Raw genomic sequence first — 13144 nt, forward strand, 5'->3', positions numbered from 1 at the left:
GGGTACCAGGAAAAGTCTTGAGTAGAAACCTTGTCCCTTTTCCTCTTCTCGTACCAGTTGAATAGCCCCCATGCTTAAGAAAGAATGTACTTGTTTTTGGGCCTCTGCCTACTGATTTGGGGGTAGGTCCAGCCACCCGCTTGGTGTTGGCAATGTGTGGAAGTGAAATCTGTATCCCTGGAACACTATATTTAAAACCTATTTGTCCTGGGTAATGAGTCCCCATTTCTTTGCATGAAGAGCAATCTTTCCCCCCAAATGGGCAGTCAGTTGATAAGTGCTTGGAAATTTTAAAAGGAAGTCGAGACAGTTTACCATAGGGGGGAGTCTTATTATTCCCAGATTTGGAAGGGGAGGGCCCCCACTGCTTAGTTCTGTTTGTCCCCTGGGACTGACATCTGGGGTTTTTGCTGTGTCTGGGTTTGGCTTGAGAAGACCTGGAAGGGGCTGGAAAGGACTAATTCTTAAAGGGCCAGTGCCTACTAAATCTAGGAGGCTGAACTGTAAAAAATCTTTAACAGTTTGCATAGATTTAGCTTTATCTTCCATCTTTTTAAGAACTTCCTCAGCCTTGTTGCCAAACAGGCGGTCCTGATTTAAAGGAGCATCCAACAATTTAGCTTTAACATGATCAGGCAAAGATTGCTGCCTTGAGCGAAGCATGCCTTCTGAGCACAGACCCAGTAACAGCAGCTCTGCAAGAGGCTTCTAATGAATCAGAACCACATTGCAAAGTATGTTTTCCAACTTGTTCAGCAGATTGCATTAAATCCTGTAATTCTTTATTTTCCACACAGTCAGGAATCAACATCATTTTCTGTTTAAGCAGTCCAGTAACATGTTGCTGATACTTTAACATATGAAACTGGCAGTTTAAAGCCCTAATGGCCAAGGTTGCAGAAGTGTAAACCTTCTTACCCCATCTATCCAGCGCCCTGGTGTCTCTATCAGAAGGGGTAGGAATTTTAGCAGTAGAAGCCTTAATGCCCTTGGGCCCCTGTGAAATAGTTTCTGGATCTGCAATAGGATTTTTAAAAAGGAACTTGTGGGACTCAGGGACCCTCTAGTATCTGTCAGCAGGAGGCAGGGAATCAGGAGCCGAACTAGATTCTGAAAAAGCACCATCAACAATGTCTAGTACAGGAGGAATAGGTAAAGGCCTATGCTGAGGTAGGAGAAGGAAATCCCTAAGCCTCTTTATTTGAATCAGAAAAATCCTGGCTTTCCCAGTGGAAATGCTCCCTTAGAGTATGTAAGGTTTCCCCAAAAGAAAAATCCTCAGGAGGGGAAGCAGTGGGAATGGAGTCCTCTGCATCAGAATCTTCATAAGTAGATAAAGGCAAATCCAGATCATCAGAAGAATAAGAAAAAACAGAATCCTTATCATAAGATTCATAATCATCTTCAGTCTTAGGCCTCTTAGAAGGGGAGGGGCTGGCTACGCCTGATTAGAGTTATTAGATCTTCAGCCATTCTTATCATTTGTTTTTTAGGCATAGAGGGCTGAGCATGTGGCCTGGGCATTGGTTTTTTAGGCATAGATCGAGATTTAGGCCTAAGTAAAGAAGGAGGTGTCAGTTTAATATGCAAGTCCGTAGGCCTGAATACACCCTTAGAAGCCGATACCTGCACAGCGGCTCTGGATCCATCCAAGGTAGAGACATCTGTGAGCTCCATAGTTGAAGCATCTCACGGCATACCAGACTCCGAATGGGTTTCAGTAGAGGCCTGCGAATCAGAAGTAGCAGGTATCAGGGGCTGCGAAAGCGCCTCACTGAGTACCGGCAAACTGGCAACTGGATTAGGAGAAGCATCATCGGCAGTTTTAGACCTCGGTGCCCTGTCTCTGTCTTTATCTTTGAATTTTTTCAGAATCCCAGTAGTCAGATGGCTAACCGATGACATTTCTGGATAATTAAACTGAGAACCAAAATATTTAGAGGCGAAAACATACCGACGCCGGATAGTGCGCTGATTAAATAAAGCACAAAACTGACAGCAAGGTCATTCGTGGTCAGGGCCTAGGCAAGGAATAGAGTACGAATGAAAACCTTTATGAGGTATTTGCTTTTCACAAGTAATGCAATTATTAACTTTTACTGACATCGGGAAGGAGTAAGAAAAAGTTTCCCCAATGGGGTACTTAGCTTTAGTTGAAGACTTCGGTTCTGAAACTCGAAAACAAAAATTTCAGGTGTCGGCCGACCGGCACTTGCGAACTGCTTCTGCTTTGGGCATCGCACAGCAAGAAAGACTGATGTAATGGCATCAGCTGCATGTTTTATACCTCGGACAACCCAACGTCATGGAAGAAGGGACAGCAACCAAAGCAGGACCCAAGACTTTGTTAATCAGGCCAACTGAAGGCTACCTGCAAGCAGATAACCCAAATGTAATGACTGCAACAGTGAAACATGAAGAACATCCATATAATAGTAAATGAAAAATATTTACTAGTCAGCGGTAAGAACCAGGAACCTTTGAAGGCCAGTATTTCTCTGGTTCTACAAGATTTGTGTGAGTTACTATCCTATGGCCTGTTGTACTCCTCTGTCAATCCATTCATTATGTCTGCCATGGATCCCTTCTTTTAAGGTTTTCCTATGTTAAAATGTTTTTTGAAAGGGATTCTGCATACCTGTCCAGCTAGAAAACAGGTGGTTCCTTCTTGAGATCTTAACTTTGTTTTGGAAAAAGTAACTCTTCCTCCATTTGTTCCAGCTCACCAGGCTGATATCAAGATCATAACATGGAAAATAGCTTTGTTGATTGCTCTGCCTTCTACATGAAGTGTGCCTGAGCTGCAAGCTGGCATGATAGGAAAACGTTATCTTATTTTCCACAAATCCCGGGATTCTTTCAGAATTCATCCTTCATTTATGCCTAAAGTAGTATCTAAGTTTGCTTTGAGCTAAGTTATCCACCTCTCTGTCTCTTTTTTTTTTTCCAGAAGCAAAAAATGAGGGAGAAAGGAATCCTCATATATTCAGGACATCCACACAACTCAGATATTATCTTGACAGAACTAAAAGATTCAGAATCTCTAATAAGTTATTCATTTTTTAAAGGTAATAAAAATGACAACCTGTGTCAAAGCAGACTATTTCTGAATTGTTGGCCCACATTACCTCTTTTTGTTATAGCCTCCATAGCAAGTTAATTCCAGGCCCTGGTTTCATCAGTAGCCTTTTGGAAAGAGATGGACTCTAGAAGTATTCAAGATGCAGCAGCCTGGTCTTCTGTACATAGTTTTACAAAGCACTACAAACTAGATTCCTTCTCCAGGTCTAGAGGAGAATTTGCTTGGACCATTCTTCAGGGGGTCCTGGACCTTCAACCTTTTTCTTCCCAATTCGTATATGCTATAGTATTCTGCCAATATAGTTAATACTACTGCAGCAGCGATCAAATGATGAACATAGTACAGTTATGTAAGTAAATTTTTTGGCAAGGTATGGACATTCAGTTTTATTTATTTAGCATCGCCTTCTTTCAGGGTTCTAGTCCCCTCCTTACAGTTGGCATGAAATATCCGAATGGCTTGGCACTGATTTTCTACAGCTCTACTCAAGTTATCAACATACTGGGCACATGGATGGTGCTCATACATTCCGGAAGCTGGCCTACTGTTTTATTCTATGTGGGATATAACCCCTATAGCTAAAACTAATGCAGCAGTGATAATTCAAACGTCTACTGTTATGGTAAGTTTACTTATTTACAACTGTACTGTTTGATGAAAGTGTGGAAGATTTGAATAGTTTACTGAAGAAGAAGATGAAAGTAGAATACACAAATGCTGACTTGCTCCTCAGTATCAAAAAAAATAGTTTATGCCATCTAGAATTCTTTACAAATAGACAGGAAAGAAGTGGAGGTGGTGACAGATTGTTCTTGCGCTGAAATATCTACAGATAGCAAAAGCATCCAATGCAAATGGAAAGAAGTCTGTGGCAAATCTGGATAAGATCTGAACAAGTTGCTGACTACATAAAAAGTATAAATGAGGTGAAAACATGTATCTAGCTATCTATCTGTATACAAAATGAATAAATATTTTACATATCAACAAACTACATAAAGAAAATGAGTTAGAAAGAAATCCCAAATGCCAGGTTAATTATCAAAAATAACTTTATTAGGCAAATGATGAGACCTTTAAAATGCACCGGCATCATTTACAGAAACTTTGTTCACCACTAAAATTTCTTTTTTAAGTGTTGTGTACATTTTTTTTAAATAATAGCATTACAAGTAGTCTTATTTTTGACGGAGAAAAAAAATGCAAAATATTCAGGCACACCCATTCTCACTGGAATTGCAAGATCTCTTATCTCATCAGTGTTTGTCCTGTGAAAAATCCTGACCTTTCAAAATATCCTCAGTACAATATAGGCTGTCATCCAGTTGTCTTCCAATAAAGTATAATCATCTGTAAAATTATGGGAGTCCTTCTATTAGAGCAATGGACTGGAAAAAGGATGCCATGCAGAGCAAGAGATGTAATAAGCACTTTCACTGAATAAAGCTAAATACCACTGCTCTTGGCAAGGGTAAAGGCAGAAATTTCAGATTTGTTCCCACCTCACAAAAATGCCTCTTTTTATGGCATATATCATAAATATGCAATTAAAGATGTAACACATATATTAAAATTCCTTCAGACCGCTAATAATAATAGCACATCATGCCAGCCTGGACAAGTTTACTTTTTTTGCTGGCTATCTTCTATCCATTTTAGTGTATGTGTAACAAGACTTTGAGTTGAGCAGAATGTTTTCCGCTCATTATTTAATTTTTATGCCATGCCTTATGATTTATTACTGGCTCCAGTCACCGTTACTGCAGCTAAACCACTGTTGGTCTGCAGCATCTGTTCCTTCATAGTGGTGCATGTTAGTTACACCTGAATTACAACATACTACATTTGTTTCATACTACTGAGATGAGATCATAAGAGATATCGGCATAGCTGAATTTTTTTAAATTGACCCAAGCACTTTATAGGAAATGACTTGGTCAGTGTACATACATAGATGGTTATGCATGGATGAACCTATGGTTGATGAGAACAGATGAAATACTGATGACCACAGGTGAACTGCCTGTATCACTTTCATCAAGCTCCAGTGTATCCTTCAACCTTCGGCCTAATTTTCCATCAAATGGAAGTGCAAACAATATGCAAGAAGGGGTTGTACAAATCAAACCAAAATCTTCTTAATTAACCTTGCTTTTTGTTAGTTACAGCAAGCATTTTGCTATGCTGTTTCCAAAGCCAATTTTGAGGCCTGACTGTCACATCCATACAGTAAAATTATAATCTGCAGCCAAGCTCTATTTGATACTTGAATACTCAGAACTGTGCAGTCTGTCTTTGTGTTCTATTTTATTTTTATAAAATATAGCAGCGTTTGTATTATGCATTCATATATAAAAGGGACAGACTTGAGGCATAAAATACAGACAAGTGGTGTTTTTACTGAGGGTTTCTTTTCTAGCTTTTAATTGTGACTTTTCAGGTAACATTTCAGGTGGAGGTTGTCTGTTCTATTTGTTTGTTCTGATCCAGTGGTTCGGCTGGAGTACAAAGGGGCTTATACAACAATGATCATTTCAACACTGGAATACATCCCTGGCTTAATGTCTCCTTAGTAGAGAAACAGCTAAAGCTAACTTATAACTATACAAGAAATATAGGATTAGTAGTGACCTCAGGTAGCTGGGATCAGTGCAGTGTTGGCAGTAAATTCTCTCAAGCTGATCATTCATTTCACAACAGTACAGAAAGCGATATCAGTGGATGCAATCAGCTGTCCTATTCTCTACCCCATTATTATAAGCTGAAGTACTTCCTGTGTCATGGCCTAGTGGTGTCATACTTTCATGCAATGCTATGATTAAACTCATGTCAAAAGAGGTTAAAAATTAAGAAACACAAAATGATGTACATCAAAGAATCCTTAGTGTAGCTAAATGCTTCCTAGGTATTATCCTATGAAAAACCATTGTGATTTGGTAAAGGAAGAAGAGATAGTTTGACAGAGCCAGGAGAACACAAGAATGGATCACGTATAGTAAGAAAACCCACAAACCTTCCTTTTCCCTAGATAGTCTATTGCAGACGTTTGCATCATGCTGATCTGGAATGTGTCGTTCCCTCATTCTCAGAAAGCAGGGCACAGAATTTCAATATTTCCACGAATTCTGCTGGGATCCCTGCCTAGCCACATTGAAATTGCACTTCATTATTGCATTACTATTAGTTCAGCAATTTGCTGACATCAGCACCCTACATTTAACTGCACATTTCTTTGTAGTCACTTGTAACATTAGGATGAACTACTGCATAATTTCTATTGCTAAAAAGAAACAAAAAGTCTTGTTAATGTCATTTAGTTTGTATTTGTTTACTTTGCTTTGAACACAGTGCTACTTGCTTTAATCCTTGGTCACACAATGATTTCCTGACTCCACATATTTATTTAAATACTATTTAAAGATCATGTGCTACGGCGCAAAAGGAAAGCATCATTTGCTAAAACCTCAATGGTTTCTAGAATAATGTGTGCTTTAATTTTAGCTTAAGACTTTGACTTTTAAGCTAAAGTAACAGTTTAAAATTTGTCAGCGTCGCTGTGAACATTAACACCCTTCTGAGCGTGTGTCGCATCCCCAGCTGACATAATGAAGTCATTTTTGAGTCAGAAGTAGATAGTATTCTAGTCTTTTGCGTGAAGGCATGAGATATAGCAGACAGCAGTTGGTTAATAATAATATATTAATAAATGCAAAGTCACTTGTTTACATGATTAATGTACAGAGTTGTTGGAAAAGGGTTCCTATTACTTGATCGAATGTTTAATTTAGCAAATACCTAAATGTCAATCTGCTAATAGCGAAAGCAAAAAAACGTGAATGGACGATTTAATGCAGGGAAAGAATTCCCTTGGCCGTTATGCAGATTTTGCCCCTTTCCCCACTGTAGAGCGATCTCAGAGTTGCCATATTTAGTTAGGGGGGTGTGGAGAAAATATGGGACAACAGTGACATTGCAACAAACTGGACATCCCTCCAAAACTCATGAAAAGACAAGATGAAAACTGATCAGGGAGGCTGCCAAGAGACCTACAGCAACACTGAAGCAGCTGCAGGAATTTCTGGCAAGTACTGGTTGTGTACTACATGACAACAATCTCCCATATTCTGCATATGTCTGGACTATGGAGTAGGGTTGCAAGATGGAGACCTTTTCTTACACAGAAAAACATCCAGGCCCAGCTAAAATTTGCAAAACAATATAACAAGTCTCCCAAAAGCAAGTGGGAAAATGAGTTATTGTCTGATGAGACCAAGGATGAACTTTCTGGCCACAATTCCAAAAGGTACGTTTAGCGCAAAATCAACACTTCGCATCACAAAAAGAACACCATCCCCAAAGTGAAGCATGGTGGTGGTAATATCATGCTTTGGGGTTGCTTTTCTTCAGCTGGAAATGGGGCTTTAGTCAAGGTGGAGGCAATTATGAACAGTTACAAATACAAGTCAGTTATGGACCAAAACCTTCAGAAGTCTGCTAGAAAGCTGAAGATGAAGAGGAATTTCACCTTTCAACATGACAATGACCACAAGGATACATCAAAATCAACAAAAGAATGGCTTCAACAGAAGAAAATTAAAGATTTGGAATGGTCCAGCCAAAGCCCAGACCTAAATCCAATAGAAAATCTGTGGGGTGACCTGAAGAGGGCTGTGCACAAGAGGTACCCTCACAATTTGACAGATTTGGAGCGCTTTTGCGAGTAAGAGTGGGCAAATATTGCCAAGTCAAGATGTGCCATGCTGATCGACTCCTACCCAAGAAGACTGAATGCTGTAATTAAATCAAAAGGTGCTTCAACAAAGTATTAGTTTAATGATGTGCACACTTATGCAACCATTGTGCATTGTTTATTTTTTATATTTTTTCCCCTAACAGATTTGTTTGTTTTTCAATTGAATTGTACAGGTTATAGGTCACATTAAAGGTGGGAAAAGTGCTGAAATGATTTACTGTGGTCTCATTTTTATATCAAAAACCTGGCATTTTAACAGGGGTGTGTACACTTTTTTATCCACTGTATATATATATATTTTTTTTTTCCCCCTTTGAAGTCAGACTAAATTTACTGAGTTACAAATCTTGCTCTTCTGATGCAGAGTCCTATTTTTAATCAAAAGATCACCTTGTGTACAATGGGCTGAAAGAGTCCCAAAAAGCATTATGGAAAAAAGTGCATTTTGAGGTACCTCTTAAAGTCTCTCCCAGAATTATTCTCCAGTGGTTATCATGGCATTTGATGTCACAAACCTGGAGAATGATAAGAGGAAATGCAGAGGCTCGAAACTCCAATCTATACCTGAAGATGTCAAAAGTCATAAGGTAAATATGAGAATGGTCCAAGAAGGCCAAAAAGTTCCTTTTAGTAAGACAGACCCTGATCATCTAGGACTTCATTAGCCGCTATAATAATGGGTGCTAATTCTTTATTTTATTTATTAATTTATTGTTTTTTCCATTTGTTTACTGGGTTAGTCTGATTGGACACAAGGGTACAGTTTTCAGCAGAGACCCAGGGAGAAAAGCTCTAGATACATAGTAAAAAATTATAAAAAAAATCTAATTATAACCCTAATGCTGCCCCTTTCCCCAACCCTAACTCTACACCTTACCATCATTAAAACCTTCCAGTAATACTTATTTTTATTTTGTCGATGCTATGTATTTAACATTATGGTGGTTCAGTCATTCACAATACACCCATAATTTTATATGCATATATATATATATATATATATATATATATATATATATATATATATATATATATATATGTATATGTGTGTGTGTGTGTGTGTGTGTGTGTGTGTGTGTGTGTGTGTGATGCTCCACCACCTCTGGGCCAGTAATCAAGGAGCCTCACTCCTCACCACTAGCACCTGTGGGGAATGTTCACTAAGATGATAACAGGTGCACACACATTGTTTCCAGATGCAGCTCTCTGCATGTAGTACAGTTAAGCACTATTTCCCTTAAGAGCACACAGAGAACACAGTTAGTCTTGGGCTGGTCCCTCTCTCTTTCTCCAGATCCCCAATAAGACTCCCCATTAGCACAGCTATAAAGATGAGTCCTCAGCCAGGGTTCCAAGCCAAGTCCTCCAACACTCCTTCTGTCCAACCAGTGCTTCCTGACCCTGCCCAAGTAGCTGACACATGCAGTCTTGGAGATTTGTTTTACACATACACACACACACACACACACACACACACACACACACACACACACACACACACACACACACACACACCTGGGAAAGGCTGGCACAGGTTTACTAGCTATGTCCCTTTCTGCCCAGACTATAATGTAATTATCACTGCCACGAGAACCTGTTGCCAGCTACTTTAAGGCCCTTAACAAAGAGTGTCCACTTTTACTGTGTAATATTAATACTAACACAAATGGTAGTTTGACCAAGAGCAATGCTATTAGGAGTGGCTCACACAGTGTCACCAAATAAATATACAAATACTCTCAAAACATAAATCTCTACAAAGATCATCCACAATGAAAGGTTTAAATATATTTAATAATAAATAATAATAAAAGAACAAGAAAATACTAAGTGTATATCTGCAGTGACATCAGAGCTCAAATCGCAGGAAATATATAAAATAACATTAAAGGACATGGTCAGACAAATAAAGATAAACAATATCTACACTAAGCTTCGCTATATTCCTGACTGAATCTAAGAGAATCACTATTCCCTACTTACTTAATAGAGCAAGGCAGATGATGTGATGAATGGTCCTTCTTGTTGTCAGGTCCAAAACAGAATTTGGAATATTCAGTCTCACTGAGAGACTTCTCAAAATAATATCTAAAATATTATTTCTGGGATAGCTTGCAAAATGACATCACTTCTGGTCATCTGATTTCTAGTTCCCATGCAACCCCTCATTGCTGGAAGCTTGCAGGATTTAGGACCTACCTGTAAAAATACACATACACCGGCTTATATTCAGATCTGTAGCAGATGCTGGAAGTCATAAAACAATATCTTACCTCCACGTTTCCAGAGTAGTAATTATTTCACCCCAAAGACAATACAGAAAGCTTCCTGTTACAGACTTTGTGTGTCTGGCTGCACTGATACCTGTGAGATAACATCTTTATGGCCTAGCCCATAAAGTGATTTAATTTCAGATATATTTTAAAGTTTGCTGGACTGAGGTTAACCCTCCAGTTTCCCCTGTTAAACATATACATTTAAACAGTTACAATAGTGCATGCACATTTCTGTTCTCTCCAGTAGGGCACACTGTGGATACATTTCAAACACAAGCACTTTACAAATACCTTTTCAACATAAACATCTGTACAAATTAATTGATATACACATGACATATACTTCTAATACATTTGTAACACAAGTGTCTTGTATAAATCAGTTTGATATTCACAAATTACATATAATTATTTACAAAATTCTAGCTAGCTGTGCTGGCAGTACCTCCTATCATCACTATGTATATGTGTATATACATATATATATATATATATATATATATATATATATATATATATATATATGTATACATACATACATATGGGTCTATACAATGTTTTTGTGAGAATGCGAAAAGAGCTACACAAATACATTGAAATGCATTTGAGCATTTTAATGTATTTGTCATAGGGCAAGGAGGTAGTTGGCCAACTACCTGGAGTTGCCCTTTCTGTTGCTATAGTGCGATCTCGAAGTTGGTATATTTAGTTGTGGGGGTAGGGGGCACAGGTTTTAATTTAGGTTTTTTTCACGAACGGCCGCATTAATTTTTTCCCTAGGAAAAAATTTTATTTTGAGGCCGTTTGTGATTTCCAGCTTTTGTGCACTATGTGTCGATGTTTATGTAGCCGCACATTTTCACTTTTGTTGGGATAATATAGACCCTATATATATATATATATATATATATATATATATATATATATATATATATATATATATATATATATATATATATATATATATATATATATATATATATATATATATATATATATATATATATATATATATATATATATATATATATATATATATATATATATATATATATCACTCAACTTGTAATGTTTTACATATGGTATCCAGTGTCTTCAAAATAAATTGAGATGTAATCATAACCTGGCAAATGGTTTAAAAGATGTGAATTTTTCCCAAACCATGTTGTATGAAGTGTGACTAAAGTTAGTATCTCTCCAGAAGGAAGAAACTGTTAACTAGCTGCACATAACAAATGCTACATAATATCTGTAAAAATGACTCCCATTTGTATGATACCTATTTTGGTTAAGTAAAATAAGGTTGGAATAAGTGAGTAGTTTATAGAGTCTATAACTTACTTATGCAGACAGAGGAAAGGTATTTTTGTTTTCACTTCCCATTGTCATTAATGAATCTCTCAAATTATTGGAATAAGTCTTGCCAGATAGAATATAACTATTAATTTTAGGTTTTCCTTCCTCTTAACTAAAAGAGAAACAGCCTATATCTCTTAAAAGGTTTTCCTTGTTGGAAGATAGTTCATTATGTGTGTTAGCTAGTGAGATCTTCAGACAGAAACTGAACTTTGGGACTATTTTAGGAAAAGGAAAATTACCCAATCGAATGCTATGAAAAAGAAAATCATATTCTGATAAGAATGCTTAGAGAAGAGATAGCAGCAGGCTTCTATTGTCAAAACATTTAATGGTCATGTGGTACTACAGAATTAAGAAGAACAGCAAAATACATGGGCCAAGATTCACAATGGTCCATGCATCGTTGACTGAAGTTTTAGTGTTTACGAAGGGTTCTGATGTACCACAGATTGTTAAAGGATTGTACAGCATGGAGTATTATGATTAAACTCCAAAATCAGAAAAAAGATAAACTTATTAATTGTTTATGTAGCTCAAGACCCAACCATAACAGCACTTTCAGAAGTGTGTAACAATTTTTACACACCCCCTAAGCATTGTTACATTTAGTTCTCACCCAGGGGATATTCTTCACGCTGAACTGTCCTGGAATATCATGCCTGATATTCTGTCCTCAGAAGTGTAACTAACGTATTGGTAGTACGTGGAGTAGATAAAACTCCATGCACTACAAATAGTTATGAGTGGGTCTCACAGATTCTAACCAATTGCAATGTGTTTTTGACATGGATGCCAAGATTCACCTCTAAGGTTAGAATTTCAAGGTGAATTTCTTGCCATCAGTGTCTCCAACACATAATAATATGGTTGCGATCTGAGACCCAATCATAACCCTCTGTATTGAACACTATTTATAAGTATTGTAAATTATGATGTAGCAGTGGAACACCACAGAATGGCATACCTAAGCACCTAAGCACGTTGTGATTCATATCAGAAGCTTCACAGTGGATCATTCATTCTTGCCCTATTATGTATCTGTAGCACTCTATGTATGGATTACATATGCAAATGTTCCACTCTTCAACTGTATACATTTCTATAACAGCATCATCGATACTGCCAGCCTGTCCAAGTGGGATAACCTATAAGGCTTCAGCTATCCAATGGTGGTGCACTTGTCATTATAGAGATCCTCCTTCAATACTAATATAGTGTTCAGCAAACAGAGGTAAATAACATATTAGCATTTAAAAAAAATTCAAAACCTCCATTGCATGGTAGGAAAACAACACTCTGTCAAACAGTTCCCTGTGGTGCAGGCAACCCTGCTACCACAATAACACCCTCCAAAGGTTCTGCACAGTAGTGTTGTAGAGAATCAATCACTGAGGGCTCATACAGTACCAGTTCCCTTCATTATCATATTCTGAAAATGATAGTCCCAGAACTGTCCTGGTAATGAATTAAAGATTTTTATAAATCTCACAGGACAAGTAACTGAGCACAGTTTAGCAGGGAAAACCAATACATAACATTTGTTGGGCAATGTTGCAGAATCATGCAATACAGCAGATTACAGCAGCTGTTTCTCTACTGAAACAATCGAGGACTAATTGGGCACTACGGTCAATAGTCCAGCATGGTGGACTACTTGCTTCTCTGTGCAGGTCA

The sequence above is a fragment of the Protopterus annectens genome, chromosome 4.part1, assembly GCF_019279795.1.
Source record: "Protopterus annectens isolate FY-2018-M chromosome 4.part1, PAN1.0, whole genome shotgun sequence".
NCBI lineage: Eukaryota > Metazoa > Chordata > Ceratodontiformes > Protopteridae > Protopterus > Protopterus annectens.